Source organism: Ranitomeya variabilis, chromosome 6 (assembly GCF_051348905.1).
Source record: "Ranitomeya variabilis isolate aRanVar5 chromosome 6, aRanVar5.hap1, whole genome shotgun sequence".
Taxonomy (NCBI): domain Eukaryota; kingdom Metazoa; phylum Chordata; class Amphibia; order Anura; family Dendrobatidae; genus Ranitomeya; species Ranitomeya variabilis.
In genome coordinates, this window is record NC_135237.1 from 162,663,123 (window position 1) to 162,684,036 (window position 20,914).

Consider the following 20,914-nt stretch of genomic DNA (forward strand, 5'->3'; position numbering starts at 1 on the left):
ATGTGAGCATAAATCACCCCTCCCTTACCAAAAGTGACCTATTCTTATTTGTGACTATATAAACAGAATCATAAAACTGCCTTCAGTGATGATTCAGAAATATCTAACATATACATAATGTAGATAAGAAGAACATTTGTATATACATTTTTGTGTTTATAATGTACATATATTTTACAAGAAAATTATTAGCGGAACCTTATGTTGAAAGTCATCTTATCAACTGTTTACATGACATAAATGAAATGTTAGAACAATTTTTTCATTAAAAAGAGCATTAAGATCACTAAGGCACTTCCAAGGAAGTCTTGTAAAGTTGTTTTCAGTTAAAGTTAAGTTGACTCATAATCCATCATATAGGTAGTCAGTAGCTTCTATTCAGACATCATTCCCATTTGCATTTAATCAAAATACATTAAAAAAAAATTACTATTGAGGAATTGCAAAGGATGCCAGTTTGACTGTATATATCACTTTAGTTGGTGAAATCAATCAGCACAGTCGAGTAAATAAAATTAGGGGTGATGGAAAACAGTTCTTGGAGGTTACATTATAAACAATGAACTTAAGCATTTATGGGTCAAATTTTAAAAATGACTAAAGCTCTTGTAGATGACCATGTTTTTACATATGAGAAAACTGGTCCTAATTACACAAGTGATTTTCTTCTGATTTTTATCGGATTTTCATCCAAGTGTCATTTAAAGGGAACCTAATCAACATAAAACTTAGCACTCAACTTAGGATGCTTGGAACAGAAGAATTTATTTTGCAGTATACTCAAAACGTTTCGGTTCAACATGAACCTTCTTCAGTTTCTACAAAATGTAAAAAGTGCAAATAAATACAAAAAAACAAAATAACCAAAGTATTTACAAAAAGGAGAAACAATCGGTCAAATACAATGTAATCATACATGATACTCAGCGGAAGTGAATCTGGCAGAGAATATAAGCCAAAATCCGAGCACAATCAAATATAGGTGTAAGGAAGAGAGGAAGTGCAGGACAAATGTTAGATACGTGTCCACGTGGTATAAGGTAACTAGAGAACATACCGTATACTGAATACATGTGATGAATGGGGCCGGAAGTCAGTGGGCCACACAAATTCTATGCTGGGGGCTGTGGAAAGTAACGGGGTAACCAGAGGGTTAAACAAAGGACAACTGAGGGAGAAATATAGATGGATATGCTACTTACACCACAGCCGAGGTATGCAGAGAGAAGTGCTGTAGGAATTTAAAATAATAGTAGTAAGTGGGTGAAATGGAGGTAAACGCATTAACCGTGCGAGGAGGGGTTAAATTACCTTTAGGAGAGCGAGGTGTAGGCGTGCATGCCGCCAGACGCGGAGTCCACCTCTAGTCTGGGGATGTAGACTCCAAATGGAGTTTAAGAAGGGAAGGGGCGGGACACCTTAGCCAGCAAACCAATGAGTGAGGAGCCCTGGCCGGGAGTGACATATCGCTACTGAGAGGGGAAAAAAAAAAAAAAAGCAATGTTGTAGATGAGGAGCGAACTAAAATAAAACCTGGCTGGAGGCTGGCAACCGCAAATAGATGGGAATATGAAAGCAGCTAGGGGAACAGGTGACATGAGATGTATGGTGGGGACAAAGTGAGAGGGGTGTTGCAGGGAGCAGATGTGGGCAAGAGGGTGGGCGGAGCATACACTTCTATGGAGAAATGTGAACCATGTATAGCAAAAGAAGTGCCCATAGTCTGCTAAGGTGAAACTAGGTGCAAACTACTATCCAGAGGAGTAGCTGTGCCCAATGCTGTAGACGTGCAGGAGGAAATTCGTGCTGGTGACTTCCAATCATATTAATATAAGCGGCTCTAGTAGAGAACAGAACAATATATTAGTATGCAAACACAACAAGCATTAAGCATGTAAAGAGAGCACCTAATAAATATGACAAATAACCAAAATGACAACAAAGGAGAGAGCACGTTAAATAAATGCTGATATTTCATATTCCCTATTCAGGCCCCTTGGACTCATGGTGTCAAGAGTGTGAATCCAGAAGGCCTCACGTTTTCTCAAAGTAAGAATCCTGTTACCACCCCTGCGTGGGGGTGGCACGTGTTCAATAATTTGGTATCTCAGCTGGGAGATATTATGTCCCTTGGTGATAAAATGATGCGGGATAGGGAGAAGAAGATTCTTACATCTGATGGTACTTTTATGTTTGGAAATTCTGTCTCTAATGGGTTGGGACGTCTCCCCCACGTACAGCAGGCCACATGGGCACTTGATAAGATAGATGACAAAAGACGAGTCGCAAGTAAAGAAACCTTGTACTTTGAACTCTTTGCCCGATAGGGGATGTATAAATTTCTCCCCTTTGAGGACATTGTTACACTGGGCACAGTGTAAGCACGGGAAGGTCCCTACTTTGGGTCTGTGTAGAAAACTCTGCTTCTCACGGGGAAGTTTAGGGCCAATGTCGGCCTTTACAAGGTTGTCTTTAATATTGCATGGTCGCTTGAAGCATGGGAGGAAGGGTTGTCCGAACTCCGGGACGTCCGGATGAGCAGTAGACAAAAGAGACCAATTTTTATGGATAGCCTTGTGGATGATGTACGTGAAAGGATGGAATGTATGTACAAACGGTATACGTTTGGAATTATTGCGTTGGGCTCTATTAGAGGGCACCTTAGCCTCATTCAACAGGGTGGAAGGATAACCCCTTGTAAGAAATTTGTCTGTCATTTCCACTAGGCGTAGGTCCCGAGTGGCAGGGTCAGATACAATGCACTGTACTCAATGAAATTGTGACTTGGGGATAGATTTTTTTGTGGCAGGAGGATGTAAACTCTGGAAGTGAAGAAGACTATTACGGTCAGTCTGTTTGATATAGAGATCCGTGGTAAGAGTGCCATTGGAATCTTTAATAACCAAGGTGTCTAGGAAGTTGACCCGTTGTTGGTCATGTCCCATGGTGAAGGAAATGCCTGGCCAGGAGAGATTAAGGAAGTCCAGAAAAAGCAAGAGGGACTCTAATGTGCCCCCCCAGATGCAAAAGACGTCATCTATATAGCGTTTCCACACAATTACGTGGTTACGAAATAGGTCATTGTCATATATGATAGTTGCTTCGAAGTCTGCCATATAGGCGTTAGCATAGGGGGTGCCACATTAGAGCCCATTGCGGTCCCGCGTATCTGTAGGAAAAAATCATCTTGGAAACGGAAGTAGTTAGAGGTAAGTACCAGTGTGAGGAGGTCAACGCACATCTGGATCTGGTCCGGATCCATGTTTGTAGTAGACAGGAGTCTCTGTGTGGAAGCTATACCCTCTAGATGGGGGATGGAGGTATAGAGATCTTTTACTTCCAGAGTGACAAGTAGGGCATCAGTAGGGATGGAGCCGATTTGGCGTATGGTGTCCAGAAAAGCGTTGGTATCGAGTAAAAAAGATGGTGTCTGTTTGATCAGAGGGGTAAGAATTTTTTCTAAGTATATTGCTAATGGTGACAGGATGGAGTCGGTCGATGCCACGATCGGTCTCCCCGGGGGATTTTGTAGATTTTTGTGAATTTTGGGGAGGGTGTAAAACACTGGAGTGATGGGGTTATGGTTGGTAAGGAAATCGCAGGTTTTTTGGTCTAGGACACCAAGGGAGGAATATCTATGAAGGATCACCTCGATTTCGTGTCTAATGTTATAAGAGGGGTCCTTATTTAGGGGACAGTAGACTGACCGGTCACTTAATTGTCGCGTGATTTCTGCCAGATAGAGAGATTTGTCCATCACCACCAAAGCACCCCCTTTATCCGCCGGTTTTATAATTATGGAGTTATCATTTTGCAGGGCCATTAGAGCATGCCGTTCCTCCAATGTAAGATTGGATGGATAAAACAGGGCCCCTCTTTCAATGTCATGTCGCAATGTTTGAAAGGAATTATGTACAAATGTCACAAAGGTTTCAACCGCATGTGAGGTATGGGGTGGACGAAATGAACTCTTACTGCGTAGACCCAAACTAATAGCTGAAAGGCATTTGGGGTTAGTGGTAACTGGGGGACTAGGTCCAGAAGAAGGGATGGAGGAAAAATGTGCCTTAAGTCTAATTAACCTGAAAAAACGTTGTAAATCCATCTCAAGATCAAACGTCCGACAAGGGTAAGAGGGGCAGAATGACAGCCCCTTCTGTAGTAAACAATGTTCGGAAGGGCTCAATGTTCTTGATGAAATATTAACTACCAAATTGTCCATACCTTGGAACGGGTGATGCGCCCCGAGTCCTGGTCCCTTCTTGTGTTTCTGTCCCCGTCGCGTTTTCGTCTGTAGTTGGGGCGGCTGCGTTGACCTAAAAAAGGAACTGCGGTAGCAGAGGTTAGTCCTTGCTCCTGGTCGGAGCCGGAGGTGGAGAAGTCGGAAGAAGTATGTGGAGGATGACGTGTAGTAATGCGCCTTGAACTGTCCTGCCATCTGTATACGTGGTTCAGTCTATAGTCCTCGGCGTCCCGGGCAAACTTGTTCCGTTTTCTTATTTCGATATCTCGTTTGTGGCGGTTGATGCGATCTTCAATCTCAGATTTTAGAGTAGCAAGTTCCTCCGGAGTGCCTGTTGTTGACAGCTGGGCCTCAATGACCTTAATTTTATCAGAGCTAGAAGCGATTGCTTTCTGGAGAAATTCAACAGTTAGGGTTATGAGGTCAAGAGAGCACTTGTTCAATATCTGTTCGAATTTGGCACAAAACTCAGGTGATTCATGGAACAATGTGGGACGCAGAGGAACCCGTAAGCCTCGTGGAATGCGTTGTACCCTCAGGTATTCCGAGAGGGTGGCACAATGTAGTTTGATGTTGGTGGCGAATCTTAGTTCGCGCTCAAGATCCCTGCCCCAGGTCTCACTCGGGGGAATTAATAGAAATTCACTGGAGATTTTAGACTGTGCGAGGATGTTGGCTGTTTCCTCTGCGTTGTAGGAAAATGTGGTAGTGGTGGACATGACCGAGTAGCGTGCTAAACACGTAAGGGAACTTGTGTGTGAAACAACACCGTGAGCACAGCTACGAAGTGGTGCTATAGTTAGGCTCCCACGCCATATACTTAATCAACATAAAACTTAGCACTTAACTTAGGATGCTTGGAACAGAAGAATTTATTTTGCAGTATACTCAAAACGTTTCGGTTCAACATGAACCTTCTTCAGTTTCTACAAAATGTAAAAAGTGCAAATAAATACAAAAAAACAAAATAACCAAAGTATTTACAAAAAGGAGAAACAATCGGTCAAATACAATGCAATCATACATGATACTCAGCGGAAGTGAATCTGGCAGAGAATATAAGCCAAAATCCGAGCACAATCAAATATAGGTGTAAGGAAGAGAGGAAGTGCAGGACAAATGTTAGATACGTGTCCACGTGGTATAAGGTAACTAGAGAACATACCGTATACTGAATACATGTGATGAATGGGGCCGGAAGTCAGTGGGCCACACAAATTCTATGCTGGGGGCTGTGGAAAGTAACGGGGTAACCAGAGGGTTAAACAAAGGACAACTGAGGAAGAAATATAGATGGATATGCTACTTACACCACAGCCGAGGTATGCAGAGAGAAGTGCTGTAGCAATTTAAAATAATAGTAGTAAGTGGGTGAAATGGAGGTAAACGCATTAACCGTGCGAGGAGGGGTTAAATTACCTTTAGGAGAGCGAGGTGTAGGCGTGCATGCCGCCAGACGCGGAGTCCACCGCTAGTCTGGGGATGTAGACTCCAAATGGAGTTTAAGAAGGGAAAGGGCGGGACACCTTAGCCAGCAAACCAATGAGTGAGGAGCCCTGGCCGGGAGTGACATATCGCTACTGAGAGGGAAAAAAAAAAAAAAAAAAAAAGCAATGTTGTAGATGGGGAGCGAACTAAAATAAAACCTGGCTGGAGGCTGGCAACCGCAAATAGATGGGAATATGAAAGCAGCTAGGGGAACAGGTGACATGAGATGTATGGTGGGGACAAAGTGAGAGGGGTGTTGCAGGGAGCAGATGTGGGCAAGAGGGTGGGCGGAGCATACACTTCTATGGAGAAATGTGAACCATGTATAGCAAAAGAAGTGCCCATAGTCTGCTAAGGTGAAACTAGGTGCAAACTACTATCCAGAGGAGTAGCTGTGACCAATGTTGTAGACGTGCAGGAGGAAATTCGTGCTGGTGACTTCCAATCATATTAATATAAGCGGCTCTAGTAGAGAACAGAACAATATATTAGTATGCAAACACAACAAGCATTAAGCATGTAAAGAGAGCACCTAATAAACATGACAACTTTGGAGTCTACATCCCCAGACTAGCGGTGGACTCCGCGTCTGGCGGTATGCACGCCTACACCTCGCTCTCCTAAAGGTAATTTAACCCCTCCTCGCATGGTTAATGCGTTTACCTCCATTTCACCCACTTACTACTATTATTTTAAATTCCTACAGCACTTCTCTCTGCATACCTCGGCTGTGGTGTAAGTAGCATATCCATCTATATTTCTCCCTCAGTTGTCCTTTGTTTAACCCTCTGGTTACCCCGTTACTTTCCACAGCCCCCAGCATAGAATTTGTGTGGCCCACTGACTTCCGGCCCCATTCATCACATGTATTCAGTATACGGTATGTTCTCTAGTTACCTTATACCATGTGGACACGTATCTAACATTTGTCCTGCACTTCCTCTCTTCCTTACACCTATATTTGATTGTGCTCGGATTTTGGCTTATATTCTCTGCCAGATGCACTTCCGCGGAGTATCATGTATGATTACATTGTATTTGACCGATTGTTTCTCCTTTTTGTAAATACTTTGGTTATTTTGTTTTTTTGTATTTATTTGCACTTTTTACATTTTGTAGAAACTGAAGAAGGTTCATGTTAAACCGAAACGTTTTGAGTATACTGCAAAATAAATTCTTCTGTTCCAAGCATCCTAAGTTGAGTGCTAAGTTTTATGTTGATTAAGTATATGGCGTGGGAGCCTAACTATAGCACCACTTCGTAGCTGTGCTCACGGTGTTGTTTCACATTTAAAGGGAACCTGCCAGCAGTATTGTGCACAGTAACATACAGACAGTGTCAGGTTGGCGCCATGATACTGATTAAAATGATACCTTTGTTGATGAAATCCATCTTGTGGTTGTTGTTTAATCTTTATTTTCAGTTTTGAGTTAATGATATGCTTGTGCTCCGGGGTGGCCTCTGGGGGTCTTTATTGTGGTTCTCTGCTTAGTTATTCATACTGATGGCTTCTGACAGGTCACTGATCCCTCACTGACCTGCCCCCTAGTTTACATAATGAACATTTGTACATACTGCAAAAAAAAACCCCTTCTGCAGGCAGGTGCCAGCTATGGCATATGCGCTGCAGCATAATTGCATGCTTACTGTGTAGTTAAAAAATGTGCTTGAGGTTATCCTGAGTAGTATAAAAAAATAATTTTAAAATTTTGCTCGCCGCACCTGAGCAGTTGCAGCTATCGGTGTATATAGAGGTGACCCGATAGCTACTACTGCTAGTGCATGGGCGGCACCATCTTGGAGGAGGACATTTATTTTTTTTCCTCTCTAGCAAGATGGCGTCACTGGCGCCTGTGCAATAGCAGTTATTGGATCACCTCTATATACACCGATAGCTGCCACTGCGCAGGCATGGCGGGAGCCATTTTAAAAGTGATTTTTTTTTTATATATACTTCTCAGAATAACCTCAAGTACATTTATTAACACCTTTCTGCCATTGGACATACTATTCCGTCCATGTGGGGTGGGCCCTAATTCCCAAGGACGGAATAGTAAGTCCAGCGCGATCGGCCGCGCTCACGGGGGGAGCGCGGCCGATCGTGGCCGGGTGTCAGCTGCCTATCGCAGCTGACATCCGGCACTATGTGCCAGGAGCGGTCACGGACTGCCCCCGGCACATTAACCCCCGGCACACCGCGATCAAACATGATCGCGGTGTGCCGGCAGTACAGGGAAGCATCGCGCAGGGAGGGGGCTCCCTGCAGGCTTCCCTGAGACCCCCGGAGCAATGCGATGTGATCGCGTTGCTGCAAGGGTCTCTTACCTCCTATCCCTGCAGGCCCCAGATCCAAAATGGCCACGGGGCTGCATCCGGGTCCTGCAGGGATTACTTCTGGGTGCAGAACAGGCTCTGGTAAGCCTGCTGCACTGTAACTCAGATCGGTGATCTGACAGAGTGCTGTGCAAACTGTCAGATAAGTGATCTGTGATGTCCCCCCCTGGGACAAAGTGAAAAAGTAAAAAAACATTTTTCCACATGTGTAAAAAAAAATTAAAAAAAAATTCCTAAATAAATAAATAAATAAAAAAATTATTCCCATAAATACATTTCTTTATCTAAATAAAAAAAAAATCAAACAATAAAAGTACACATGTTTAGTATCTCTGCGTCCGAAACGACCCCACCTATAAAACTATATCACTAGTTAACCCCTTCAGTGAACACCGTAAAGAAAAAAAAAAAAAAACGAGGCAAAAAACAACGCTTTATTCTCATACCACCAAACAAAAAGAAGAATAGCACGCGATCAAAAAGACAGATATAAATAACCATGGTACTGCTGAAAACGTCATCTTGTCCCGCAAAAAATGAGCTGCCATACAGCATCATCAGCTAAAAAATAAAAAAGTTATAGTCCTCAGAATAAAGCGATGCCAAAATAATTATTTTTTCTCTAAAATAGTTTTTATCGTATAAAAGCGCCAAAACATAAAAAATGATATAAATGAGGTATCGCTGTAATCGTACGACCCGAAGAATAAAACTGCTTTATCAATTTAACCAAACGCGGAACGGTATAAACGCCTCCCCCAAAAGAAATTCATGAATAGCTGGTTTTTGGTCATTCTGCCTCACAAAAATCATAATAAAAAGCGATCAAAAAATCTCCCGTGCCCGAACGTGTTACCAATAAAAACGTCAACTCATCCCGCAAAAAACCTCACATGACTCTGTAGACCAAAATATGGAAAAATTATAGCTCTCAAAATGTGGTAAGCCAAAATTATTTTTTGCAATAAAAAGCGTCTTTCAGTGTGTGACGGCTGCCAATCATAAAAATCCGCTAAAAAACCCGCTATAAAAGTAAATCAAGCCCCTCTTCATCACCCGCTTAGTTAGGGAAAAATTTAAAAAAATGTAAAAATGTATTTATTTCAATTTTCCCTTTAGGGTTAGGGTTAGGGCTAGGGTTAGGGCTAGGGTTAGGGCTAAGGTTAGGGCTAAGGTTAGGGTTAGGGCTAGGGTTAAGGCTAGGGCTAGGCTTAGTGTTGGGGCTAGGGTTGGGGATAAAGTTAGGGTTAGGGTTGGGGCTAAAGTTAGGGTTAGGGTTTGGATTACATTTACGGTTTGGAATAGGGTTGGGATTAGGGTTAGGGGTGTGTCTGGGTTAGAGGTGTGGTTAGGGTTACCATTGGGATTAGGGTTAGGGGTGTGTTTGGACTAGGCTTTCAGTTATAATTGGGGGGTTTCCACTGTTTAGGCACATCAGGGGCTCTCCAAACGCGACATGGTGTCCAATCTCAATTCCAGCCAATTCTGCGTTGAAAAAGTAAAACATTGTTCCTTCCCTTCCAAGCTCTCCTGTGCGCCCAAACAGGGGTTTACCCCAACATATGGGGTATCAGCGTACTCAGAACACATTGGAGAACAACTTTTGGGGTCCAATTTCTCCTGTTACCCTTGGGAAAATACAAAACTAGGGGCTAAAAATAATTTTTGTGGAAAAAAAAATATTTTTTATTTGCATGGCTCTGCGTTATAATCTGTAGAGAAACACTTGGGGGTTCAAAGCTCTCACAACACATCGAGATGAGTTCCTTAGGGGGTCTACTTTCCAAAATGGTGTCACTTGTGGGGGGTTTCTACTGTTTAGGTACATTAGGGGCTCTGCAAACGCAATGTGACGCCTGCAGACCATTCCATCTAAGTCTGCATTCCAAATGGCGCTCCTTCCCTTCCGAGCCCTCCCATGCGCCCAAACGGTGGTTCCCCCCTACATATGGGGTATTGGCGTACTCAGGACAAATTGGACAACAACTTTTGGGGTCCAATTTCTCCTGTTACCCTCGGGAAAATACAAAACTGGGGGCTAAAATATAATTTTTGTGGAAAAAATTTTTGTTTTATTTTTACGGCTCTGCACTATAAACTTCTGTGAAGCACTTGGTGGGTCAAAGTGCTCACCACACCTCTAGATAAGTTCCTTAGGGGGTCTACTTTCCAAAATGGTGTCACTTGTGGGGGGTTTCAATGTTTAGGCACATCAGGGGCTCTCCATACGCAACATGGTGTCCCATCTCAATTCCAGTCAATTTTACATTAAAAAGTCAAATGGCGCTCCTTCGCTTCCGAGCTCTGCAATGCGCCCAAACAGTGGTTTACCCCCACATATGGGGTATCGGCGTACTCAGGACAAATTGTACAACGTCTTTTGAGGTCCATTTTCACCTACCCTTGGTAAAATAAAACAAATTGGAGCTGAAGTAAATTTTGTGTGAAAAAAAGCTAAATGTTCATTTTTATTTAAACACTCCAAAAATTCCTGTGAAACACCTGAAGGGTTAATAAACTTCTTGAATGTGGTTTTGAGCACTTTGAAGGGTGCAGTTTTTAGAATGGTGTCACACTTGGGTATTTTCTAACATATAGACCCCTCAAAATGACTTCAAATGAGATGTGGTCCCTAAAAAAAAATGGTGTTGTAAAAATGAGAAATTGCTGGTCAAATTTTAACCCTTATAACCCCCTAACAAAAAAAAATTTTGGTTCCAAAATTGTGCTGATGTAAAGTAAACATGTGGGAAATGTTACTTATTAAGTATTTTGTGTGACATATCACTGTGATTTAATTGCATAAAAATTCAAATTCGGAAAATTGCGAAATTTTCAAAATTTTCGCCAAATTTCCATTTTTTTCACAAATAAACGCATGTAATATCAAAGAAATTTTACCACTATCATGAAGTACAATATGTCACGAAAAAACTGTGTCAGAATCACCAGGATCCGTTGAAGCACTCCAGAGTTATAACCTCCTAAAAGGACAGTGGTCAGAATTGTAAAAATTGGCCTGGTCATTAACGTGCAAACCACCCTTGGGGGTGAAGGGGTTAACAACATAATAAACATGCGATTATGCTGCAGCGCAGTTGCCATGGCTGGCACCTGCCTTTAGAAGTTTTTTTTGTGCAGTGCGTGCATATATTCACTATGTAAACTAGGGATCAGGTCAGTGAGGAACATCCAGCAGGGGGCGCATCACCGCGACTGAAGGTAACTACAGGTCATTGACCTACATTACCTTCATTCCCCGGGGTTTACAGGCAAGAGCACAGCTGCTTTTGCAGAGCTCCTGCCTGTAAAATATTTTAACCCCTTCAGATGGATTTACCTCGTGGGACGTGACAGTTCATCAGAGGGTAAGTATATTGTTGGTTTATTATTTTTCCAAGCGAGGGTCTTCAGGTGGATTGAGAGAGCAATAAAATATTAAAACAACCGGTGTGTTTATTTCATTAAAATACTTTTTAATCATGTGTGTGTGTTTTTTTAACCCTTTCATACAATTGGATTAATAATGGATAGGTGTCATAATTGACGCCTCTCCATTATTAATCTAGCTTAATGTCACCTTACAATAGCAAGGTGGCATTAACCCTTCATTACCCCATATCCCACTGCTACACAGGAGTGGGAAGAGAGTGGCCAAGTGCCAGAATTGGCGCATCTTCCAGATGTGCCTTTTCTGGGGTGGCTGGGGGCAGATGTTTGTAGCCAGGGGGGGCCAATAACCATGGACCCTCTCTAGGCTATTAATATCTGCCCTCAGTCACTGGCTTTACCACTCTGGCGGAGAAAATTGCGCGGGAGCCTACGCCAATTTTTTTCTGCAATTTAACCCTTAAATGTAATAGCTACAGCGCCGAAATTTTGCACATACACACTACTAACATTAGTAGTGTGGAATATGCAAAAAAAAGGGGGATATGACATGGTTTGCTGTATGTAAACCATGTCTCATATCATGTTGGGTTTAGGCAGGAGAAATGAAAAGTCGGCAATTGAATTACCGGCTTTTCACATATATTGCGCTGAAGTAAATATAAATGTATATATATATATGTATATATATATATATATATATATATATATATATATATATATATATGTGTCTCAATGACATATATATATATAAAAAACGAAACCCAACTTTGGAGCGAAGATCGCCGACGGCCGACCCGATCCCACAGTGAGATCGGGTCGGGTTTCACGAAACCCGACTTTTGAATTTGGCCGATCGTTTTCGCTCAACCCTAGTGGTGAGCATTTTGAACGCCCAAGTGCTTCACAGAATTTTGACGCAGAGCCATGAAAATAAAAAATCATTTTTTCCCCACAAAAAAAGTTGTTATTCAATGAGTCCTGAGTACGCTGATACCCCATATGTGGGGATAAACCACTGTTTGGGTGCACGACAGAGCTCAGAAGGGAGGGAGCACCAATTGACTTTTTGAGCGCAAAATTGTCTTTCACATTTGGAGACCCCCTGATGTACATAAACAGTGGAAACCCCCCAATTCTAACTCTAACCATAACCTCAACACACCAATAACACTAATACCAACCCAATCCATAATCCTAATCAAAACCCTAACCCCAAAACACCCCTAACCCTAAACCTAACCCTATGGCATAACCCTAATCACAACACTAACGCCAAAACACCCCTAACCCTAATCCCTATCTAATCCTAATCAAATCCCTGAGCCCAACACACCCCTAATCATAATCTCAACCCTAACCTCAAACCTAACCTGAATCCCAACCTTAACCCTAAACCCAAACATAACCCTAATCCAAAGTGTAACCCTAATGCCAACCTTAACCCTAATACCAACCCTAACCCTCATCCAAATCCTAATCCCAACTCTAACCCTAACTTTAGCACCAACCCTAACCCTAACTTTAGCCCCAACCCTAACTTTAGCCCTAACCCTAACCCTAGCCCTAACTCTAATTGGAAAATAGAAATACATACTTTTTTTATTTTATCATTTTTTCCTAACTAAGAGGGTGATAAAGGGGGGTTATTTACTATTTTTTTTTATTTTGATCACTGTGATAGGATCTCACAGTGACCAAAATAAAACAAGAGGAAGAATCTTCCTCTGCCGGCCGGCACATCACGGTGGGCGCACTGCACATGTGCCCGCCATTTTCTTCCCAGAGGAAGAAGCCAGCTGCCAGAAGAGGATGCAGGAGGACCCAGGGACACCGGAAAGTATGATAGGGTCCCCGAATCCCCCTATTTCTCTGTCCTCTGATGTGCGATCACATCGGAGAACAGAGAATGACACGCAGCTTTTTTCTTTTTTTTGCATTGGCCGGTAATTAACCGACCCCAATCATGTTTTTTGGGTCTCGGCTACCCCCGGCAGCCGAGACCCCAAAGACCTGCCGGGTGACGGCCAGCGGGCGCCCACCATTTTTCCCATCGGGAGCCAAAAGGAGCATCGGGGGAGACAGGTGAGTATCGGGGGGCTATCTGGGACCCCATTTCTCTGTCCTCTGATGTGCGATCACATCGGAGGACAGAGAAATTAAATGGGAAATCGCGTTTTTGGGGGGGGTTGCGGCCGCCGGTAAATGGTTATTTACCGGCGGTCGCAACCCGGGGGTCGGTAAAAACCCCCCGAATCATGTTCTCTGGGGTCTTGGCTACCATCAGCAACCGAGACCCGAGAAAATCTGACTCTGGGGGGCGCTATTCACTTTTTCCACACCGCCGTTAATTAACGGCGCTGTGGTTTCATTACCCTTAACTGCCGCCGGTAAAAGGCGTATCGGCGGTCATTAAGGGGTTAACTTAAAACTGAAATTAAAGTTTAAACAACAACCACAAGATGGATTTCATCAACCAAGATATCATTTTACTCAGTATAAGGGTGCCCAACCTGAAACTGTCTGTAGGTTACTTGCTGACAGGTTTTCTTAAGTTTGGCCTGAGTCAGTTTTTCTTGGATGAAAAACAAGTTTCCCTACCTTCTACTATTTAGCAGCTTATGGAAAATGGACAGCACTTGGATGGTATCCGAGTGTTGTTTAATTTTTTCACAGATCCATAGACTTTCATTGCAGATTTTGATCCAACACTTGGATAAATATTGGACATATATCCTTAACTCTGAAATGCTGTGGTGTTTTAGAGGAAAAATAGTGAGCTATGATCTCATCACTCCAGAGTACAGTGTCTCAGTAGTCTTCAAATTTTTCAACATGAGTCCTGGCAAATTGTAGTCATGCTTTTTTGTACATGGGCTTTATGAGAGGCTTCCTTTATGGAAGACACCCATTTATGCCATGCAGTGTATGCCATATTGTGTCATGAGAAAAGCTGAACCCAATTTGGATGTCTACTTTGTTATCTAACTGCAGTGAACTTGCATGTTGATTTTGTTCAACCCTTCTAATCAGTAGACTCTCCTGTACAGGTGTCAACTTCTGTGGTTGGCCTGGATGTTTGCCAAATGGTTGCAGTTTCATCTTTTGTGTCACTTTTGCTACAGTATTCTGACTGATAAGTAAAGCTTTGATGATCTCCTGGGATCTTTCAGTTTTCTTGTGTAAAGAAATTGTCTTTTTCAGGTCTTGTGTCATTTCTCTTCTGTGTGGTGCCATTGCTGACAGCATGACATGAAAAAGGGGTTTTCTTTGCTAAGTAACACTTTAACTGGGGTGTACACATTTTTGCAACATGGTCTTGAATTAATTTGTTAGAAAAATTACTTTTTTAGGTGTGCAAAATACCAAATTTTGTTTGCAATAAATGGTCCACATTTATGGGAGTACATTGTAGTATGTTATCCTATGTAAAATATTGATTGTGAAAGGAAACTAAAGGTTTCATGTCAAATCTGTTGAAGTGTACTCATTTATGCTGGGCATTGTATGGGTCCTTCATGGTCCAATTGCTAGTAATAATTCACAATAACACATGATTTGGTTGTGGAAATGGGCCCCCCTTAACACTTGGGCCCATATAGGATTTAATAGATTAGTATGTCTTCTTCTGAGCTCCTGCCTATAGTTGGCACCTTCCACAGAAGAGAATCTCACCAGATTTTATGCTCATTCTGGTAAAATTCATGTAAATCCTGGTTTGCTAAAATAGCAAAATCATCTTTAGTTTCTAACTACGGTATATACTCGTGTATAAGCCGAGATTTTCAGTACATTTTTTTGTGCTGAAAACGCCCCCCTCAGCTTATACACGAATCAATTGTCCAGAATGCTGGTGGGGAGAGGGAGCAGCGTAGCAGTGGCAGGAGCCGGCGGCTGTGGCACAGTGACCGTTGCAGCTGCTGGCTAACAGAAGACATCATACTCAACCTCCGTTGCTGCATCTCTGTCCCTGCATCTCCGCTGTCCCGTCGCCACCAGCTCTCCTCTCCTGTGCTGAGTGGTCACATGGTACCGCTCATTAAGGTAATGAACATTAGTGAGCAGTATCTTATGACCGCTCAGCACAGGAAAGCTGCCGCACTGGGACAACAGAGATGCAGGGATGGAGATGCAGGTGTGAGGAGGGTGAGTAGGATGGGGAGGGTGAGTAGTGTGGGGGTAAAAGAGGAGGGTGAGTAGAATGGGGGTGGGAGGGGATATGTGAGCCATGCATACAACCATGGGATGGGGTAGCTGAGCCATGGAGGACCAGGGAAGCCGAGCCATGTGAGACCAGGGGAGCCAAGCCATGCGGGCTGGGGGAGACGAGCCATGCAGGACCGGGGGAGCCATGAATGCAACAGGGAGAGCCACACATACCAGGACAGGACGGGGTAGCCACATACCAGGACAGGACAGGGGGAGCCACACACCAGGACAGGACATGGGGAGCCACATAACTGGACAGGACATGGGGAGCCACATACCAGGACAGTATGGGGTAGCCATATACCAGGACTGGACGGGGTAGCCACATATAGCAGGACAGGGATGAGGGGACAATGCATACCCGGCTTATACTCGAGTCAATAAGCTTACCCAGTTTTCCATGGCAAAAGTAGGTGCCTCCGCTTATATTCGGGTCGGCTTATACTCGAGTATATATGGTTAATGTATTTGAGAAAAGTACTATAATTTCATTTACTGACACTTCTTGTGTTTTTTGACAACCAATAGGTCCACTTTAAGTGCTTTTCAGCATCTACAAAGATACGTTTATCAAGATAATAAAGTAATGCAGTAATTGTTTTTATTTACAATATATGCTGTACATTAAACCTGTCAGGCAAATCCAGGCCTGGTAAGTAAATCTTTCCCTCAGCAGTTTTTAGTAGTATGTTTTTTTTCTAAAGTATAGAAAATAAAGGTTGCTGGCGTGACACAAAAATGTACCAAGTCCGCCGGGCTCTTGGTGTTTTTATTTATTGTTTTGATTCAGCGCTTGAAAGTTCTTTACGTCAAGTCATTAGACAAAACATAGCATCCAAATGATAAACTTTACAAGGCTGAATGCCTAACGTTTTTATGACACAGGACGTGGCTAGGAAGATGCAATTTTAACAATAAGTGAACTAAAAAATAAACCTTTAAAATAAGATTGGCCATTTCCTCTTTAGTTTAGCAAATATTTTAAGGGCTTTATTTTGTAGTGTGTACTAATATATAAGTATTACAGGTTTATACTTTGTAAAGAATTGCCTTATTGGTAGTACAATCTTCCTCATAGACACCATGATTCTCCTGTTCCCTAAATAACAGATGATGGAGGAGCATGTGACCAGACCTGTCCACCAGCCTCCAGAAGAAAAGAACTGCACATTAGAAAGATATATTTCAATTGAAAGAAGCAGATGGACAGACTGATCACATGCTCCTCCACCTGGGCACTGAAAAGTCATTATACATTTATTATGTACTGTATAGAAAAATATTTAGAATTGAGAGCCCGATGTTTACCCTGGTTACCAGTGAAGACATTGCTGAATCCGTGTCACACACCGATTCAGCGATGTCAGCGGGACCTCAACGACCAAAAAAAGGTCCAGGCCATTCCGACACGACCAGCGATCTCACAGCAGGGGCCTGATCGCTGGTACGTGTCACACATAGCGAGATCGCTACTGAGGTCGCTGTTGCGTCACAAAACTAGTGACTCAGCAGCGATCTCGCTATGTGAGACGGGGCCTTAAGACAAAAAACACTCTGTTGCAAAAAAATCACAGTAATACGCAAGTGCTAGTAAAAAGATGGAAAAGACAGGGTATTTGGTTGATACATTTTTTGCAAAAAATGTATACTAAGCTTGACGTTTGGTGAAGCAGCTTAGTATACATTTTTTGCAAAAAACGTATCAACCAAATACCCTGTTTTTTCCATCTTTTTACTAGCACTTGCTTATTACTGTGATTTTTTTTGCAGCAGAGTGTTTTTGGTCTTACTGTGCTCTTTTGTGTCTTGACTATACACTGTGTGCAGAATTATTAGGCAAGTTGTATTTTGATCACATGATACTTTTTATACATGTTGTCCTACTCCAAGCTATTCAAGCTTCAGAGCCAACTACCAATTAAGTAAATCAGGTGATGTGCATGTCTTTAATGAGGAGGGGTGTTGTCTAATGACATCAAAACCCTATATAAGGTGTGCTTAATTATTAGGCAACTTCCTTTCCTTTGGCAAAATGGGTCAGAAGAGAGATTTGATGGACTCTGAAAAGTCCACAATTGTGAGATGTCTTGCAGAGGGATGCAGCAGTCTTGAAATTGCCAAACTTTTGAAGCTTGATCACCAAACAATCAAGCGTTTCATGGCAAATTGCCAACAGGGTCGCAAGAAGCATGTTGGGCAAAATAGGCGCAAAAATAACTGCCCATGATTTGAGGAAAATCAAGCATGAAGCTGCCATGACGCCATTTGCCACCAGTTTTGCCATATTTCAGAGCTGCAACGTTACTGGAGTAACAAAAAACACAAGGTGTGCGATATTCAGGGACATGGCCAAGGTAAGGAAGGCTGACAAACGACCACCTTTGAACAAGAAACATAAAATAAAACGTCAAGATTGGGCCAAGAAGTATCTTAAGACTGACTTTTCAAAGGTTTTATGGACTGATGATATGAGAGTGACTCTTGATGGGCCAGATGGATGGGGCATAGGATGGATCAGTAAAGGGCAGAGAGCTCCACTCCGACTCAGATACCAGCAAGGTGGAGGTGGGGTACTGGTATGGGCTGGTATCATCAAAGGTGAACTTGTGGGACCTTTTTGGGTTGAGGATGGAGTGAAGCTCAACTCCCAGACCTACTGCCACTTTCTGGAAGACAACTTCTTCAAGCAGTAGTACAGGAAGAAGTCGGTATCATTCAAGAAAAACATGATTTTCATGCAGGACAATGCTCCATCACATGCCTCCAACTACTCCACAGCGTGGCTGGCCAGAAAAGGTCACAAATAAGAAAAAAATAATGACATGGCCCCCTTGCTCATCTGATCTGAACCCCATAGAGAACCCGTGGTCCCTCATAAAATGTGAGATCTACAGGGAGGGAAAACAGTACACCTCTCGGAACAGTGTCTGGGAAGCTGTCGTGGCTGCTGCACGCAATGTTGATCGTAAACAAATCAAGCAACTGACAGAATCCATGGATTGAAGGCTGTTGAGTGTCATCATAAAGAAAGGTGGCTATATTGGTCACTAATTTTGGGGGGGTTTGTTTTTGCATGTCAGAAATATTTATTTCTAAATTTTGTGCGGTTCTATTGGTTAACCTGGTGAAAATAAACAAGTGAGATGGGAATATATTTGGTTTTTATTAAGTTGCCTAATAATTATGCACAGTAATAGTTACCTGCACAAACCGATATCGTCCTAAGATAGCCAAATCTAAAAAAAACCCACTCCAACTTCCAAAAATATTAAGCTTTGATATTTGAGTCTTTTGGGTTGATTGAGAACATAGTTGTTGATCAATAATAAAAATAATCCTCTAAAATACAGCTTGCCTAATAATTCTGCACACGGTGTACATGACAAATGTATTGTCACATTTCAGTGCCAGGATGCAAGGTCACTTTATAAAACCAAATACAGGTTTCTGCTGCTCAAAATAGTTTTTTATGAAGTTTTGTGTGAAATGCTTGTAGTTAGTGTTGAGCATTCCGATACCGCAAGTATCGGGTATCGGCCGATACTTGCGGTATCGGAATTCCGATACCGAGATCCGATACTTTTGTGGTATCGGGAATCGGTATCGGATCCATATTACTGTGTAAAATAAAGAATTAAAATAAAAAATATTGATATACTCACCTCTCCGGAGGCCCCTGGACATCACCGCTGGTAACCGGCAGCCTTCTTTGCTTAAAATGAGCGCGTTTAGGGCCTTCCATTACGTCACGGCTTCTGATTGGTCGCGTGCCGCTCATGTGACCGCCACGCGACCAATCACAAGCCGTGACGTCATTCTCAGGCCCTAAAAACCTCATTCTAGGAATTTAGGACCTGAGAATGAATCAGAAGCCGTGATGTCATGGAAGGCCCTAAACGCGCTCATTTTAAGCAAAGAAGGCTGCCGGTTACCAGCGGTGATGTCCAGGGGCCTCCGGAGAGGTGAGTATATCAATATTTTTTATTTTAATTCTTTATTTTACACAGTAATATGGATCCCAGGGCCTGAAGGAGAGTTTCCTCTCCTTCAGACCCTGGGAACCATCAGGATACCTTCCGATACTTGGTGTCCCATTGACTTGTATTGGTATCGGGTATCGGTATCGGTGATATCCGATACTTTTCGGGTATCGGCCGATACTATCCGATACCGATACTTTCAAGTATCGCTCAACACTACTTGTAGTATAGACTGTCTACGGGTCTGAATATGAGGATTTAATAGTGTGTGTTATTCTTTATGTGTCACAGTTATAAAATCTACTCACAGAAGCCCCATTATCAAGTAAGGTGAAATGTGTTCTACTATCAAAGGGTATGTATGGATATCCTACCACAGGATACATTTCTGATTATTTTGCTATCATTATTCTGAACAACTTCAGTACTGGGTTGATTTTGTACACTGATTATTATCTAATAAGATGGGGTTTGCTACTTAGGTTACAGAGAATTAGTTTGGTTATTTGTAAGCTTTACCCTCTAGTCTTTATAGTATCCTACCCTTGTGCTTATGTATGCACAAAAAGTGTTACCTGGTGGTAAGTAGTTTACAAAATTACTCATTCTTCTGTACTTGTTCTATTTATCCTATCTATCCATTTAATGATTTCCTTTGTGTATTTCTCATAACTGTATATGCTGTTTGTACTAAAAAATTAAGATGAGATCAATTTGTCTATATTTTTGCTGTCCAAATAATTTTTTGGTTCATAACAACAACTTCTTATCCAATTTTGTCTGCAAGATTTGAAAAATAAACACATTTTAATTAGACATTTCATGCATCATTCCACGTTATCTTAATACGCACAAACTCTGCTGCTAACCTCAATTCTCTACATGAAGTAATAATGTCCCCTTAAAAAAATATTGCTCCATGGGCAACATGATGGCTCACTGGTTAGCATTGTAACCCTGCGGTCCTCGGTTCAAATCCACCAATTACAATATCTGCAAAGAGTTTGCATGTTCTCCCTATATTTGCAAGGAGTTGCCCCCATAGTTGCATGGGCTTTCTACAGGTACTTCAGTTTTCAACCAACACTACGAAGACATACTCCTAGTGAATATAGATTGTGAGCATCAATTGGAACAGTAATGTTGATTAATACTGCACAAAGGAACTGCAATGCTTACCTGTGCAGGTCTCTGAACTAGTGCACGCCCAGGATGCAGCAAGCCCATGTAATAAAGATGGCGGCAATACAGGTGCAAAACACTGATGAG

The 20,914-nt window shown here is 42.3% G+C and overlaps 2 long non-coding RNA genes across 2 annotated transcripts; both read right to left on the reverse strand.

The window, feature by feature from the left end:
• Positions 1-713: 713 nt before the first annotated feature.
• LOC143783528 (uncharacterized) lies at positions 714-1,214 on the reverse strand. The gene is made up of 3 exons (XR_013217235.1): positions 1,203-1,214; positions 1,058-1,124; positions 714-818 (listed from the first exon to the last, which is right to left on the reverse strand). It is a non-coding gene; the product is annotated as an uncharacterized LOC143783528 (long non-coding RNA).
• A 3,848-nt stretch (positions 1,215-5,062) lies between these two features.
• LOC143783530 (uncharacterized) lies at positions 5,063-5,565 on the reverse strand. The gene is made up of 3 exons (XR_013217236.1): positions 5,554-5,565; positions 5,409-5,475; positions 5,063-5,169 (listed from the first exon to the last, which is right to left on the reverse strand). It is a non-coding gene; the product is annotated as an uncharacterized LOC143783530 (long non-coding RNA).
• Positions 5,566-20,914: the final 15,349 nt, after the last annotated feature.